Genomic DNA, 2,727 nt, shown 5'->3' with positions numbered 1-2,727 from the left:
CGCTGTCAGGCCTACGCGTGCATGTGAATGTCCCAATACCTTCCAGGGAAGCTGGGAAAGAGGAGTTTCACATCTCAGCCAGTTGTGTAAGAGAAGACATTTGCATGATAAAAGCATTATCCCACCTCTCAGGATCTACTTTCTAATGGCCTTCTCCCTCATCTAGCCCAAAAACAGTTTGTTGCTAAACAAAAGTAGGTTTAAAGTCGTGCACTTCACTAGCTGCTTTTGAAAAGGCCGATTGAGTCATTAACCCTTAAAATTTCAGTCTCTCAAGGCAGGCACCTGGAGCATCTTCTGTTTCTGCTGCACTGACCTGGGTACCTGCAGACTTTCTCATATACTCTCACTCCCCTCTCTGGCTGCAGTTGCTTGTGTGTGTTTTTTTTCTCCTTAAATCTGTTACCCAGACACTACCATCACTGCCAATGGGCTCACCCTTGGCGAGTGGCGGGTCTGTGCTGGAGTGGGCGGACACTGAGTCTGTCAGACACAGGGGAAGCTTCTGGCAGCTTCTCACAGAGGCTGCCCCTGTAGCCCTCCCACTGCCAAAACCTTGCCATGCAAACACAGTGCACTGTTCTGTATTTATAGGTGTAACTATGGAGACACTAGTAGTGCTATCAGTAGTTTGAGTGGCTCTTGTTACTGGTGAAGCCATTAAAAACCACTTTCCTTTCTAGTTAATTGCACACTTTGTTGCTTGAATGTGCTGAGGTGAATCTGAGGAAAACTTAAATAACTTGAAGAAGCTTGGCTGATCTTGGTATGTCCTTCACATCTGTGCTTCGAGGAATAGTGTAGGGCTCCATGAGTGGAGGAATGGGCAGATGTAAAGGGAGGGAAGAGAGAACACGTAAAGCATCTCTGCCTTTTCCCATTTCCTCAAGGGACTTGGCCGTGTGCTGCAAGATGGAGAGAAAATGAGCATCCTGACTGGAATGGTAGAAGTACCTCGTGCTCTGCTGCTGGCTGGTGCTGCTAATGCCTCAGCACCACCCACAGACAACTGTGTACTCCAGCCTGTGATGTGTTTGTTGTGTGCAGGTCTCGGGGTTGTCCACCTGAACACTTTGCTCCCTGTGGCTCACTCCCTCCTGGTCTGGTAGCACGCTCTTGTGCCTGGATGTTTGAGTAGCCTGAGTTGCAACAATAAATTTTCATGTTGAGCCAATCCCTTGGACATTCAGTCCTGGTTTGAGTTCATAATTGCCTCTAAATGATCCATTTACACTGTCAAGATGCTGGAACATCTTTTATGATCTGACTTTGAGTTTCAATTTCGTTTTGTCTGGAGGTTTTTTGGTGACTGCATCTCCCATCTCTAACAATACAGGTCAGAAAACAAAAGTCTTGTTAATAACTTTGGTTATTATATCCCTTGTTAATAACTTTGGTTATTAACAAAATTTATAAACAAATTTTTCTGCTGGAGGAAAAATTGTAAGGAAGTAGCAGAGGGGTTGCTTGTTCTTGCTCCAAATCAAGCTTTACATGGATTTGGGTAGTGATAAGCCACAGCAACACTAATTCATTAATGAGCTTGACATCTTCAAAAGATTGATTTAAAGCTGGACCTAAGTAGGAACTTTTTCCCAAATTGAAAAAAAATCTGTGTCTCACAAGTTTGGCTGCAATGACCCTGTACTTGTTTTCCAAACTTTTATTTTTTTCCTTTTAATTCAGTGCTTCAAAGTTTCCTTACTAAAGTCAGTTAATGCGTTCAGGTATCTGGTGTCATTCATACCAACCTGCATATCCTCATATCCCAACCAGTTTGGGGATGTAAGCACTTCCCTGGGAAGCCAGTTGCAGTGCCCAATTACTATCTTGGTGAAGAATCTTTTCCTAATATCCAGCTTAAACCTCCCCTGACACAACTTAGTAACATTCCTTTGGGTTCTGTTACTGATCACCAGAGAGATCAGCCCCTGTTTCCTCTCATGGGTGGCACAGTGTGGTTCTGCATATTGCTTTTTTTATTCTTGATTTGGTGTGCTTGGGTCACATTTCCATGGGGTGAGACACGACTCTGCACACCTCTGTGCTTTCTTCATTAATGCAGAGGTCGTAACTGAAGTACAGGTTTCTGATGAAGCCTTCTCAATTGCTCTGAAGCAGCCATTCATTAACAGGTACAGAGGATATGTTTTACTGTGCTGATATATCCCAGGATGGTTGCACAGGTATCTTCTCTAAGATGACTTCTATTCCTGCTGAGGAGGTTGTTAATTACCATTTGGATTTATATTTGCAGAGGCTGGACGCTGGGCAGGGTAGAAATACAAAGAGAAGATAAGGATGTGAGACGATCTTTTTGACCAAGATTGTGTGGTCCTACCCGCATCCCTGTGGGTTGGGCTGTGCCCGCAGATGCCCTGGGCTTCTTTCGTTGTGGTACCCCGGCCAGGGGCGTTTTGTGTCGGTGAATCCTCGAAGCTGCCAGTCCTACCGGTTTCCCGAAGGGAGGGCGGGGAGGAGGAGGAGGAGGAGGAGGAGGAGGAGGAGGAGGAAGGATGCTCTGGCAATGCTGCGAGCGGCCAGCGGGCGCCACTGCCGCTCTGCTCCGCGTCCTCCCAGCCGGCAGCGGCTCTGCGCACCCGGGCGCCGGCTACGGCTGTCAGCCCAGCCCTTCCTGCTGCCCCCCAAAAACACACCGTGGCAGTTTTCGATTGAAGAGCCTGGCACAAAAGATATCAGGAGGTTAAAATAGGAATGGCCAGGTTG

This window comes from Cyanistes caeruleus, chromosome 7, assembly GCF_971803275.1.
Source record: "Cyanistes caeruleus chromosome 7, bCyaCae1.hap1.1, whole genome shotgun sequence".
NCBI classification, from domain to species: Eukaryota; Metazoa; Chordata; class Aves; order Passeriformes; family Paridae; genus Cyanistes; species Cyanistes caeruleus.
This window is presented reverse-complemented; position numbering follows the sequence as displayed.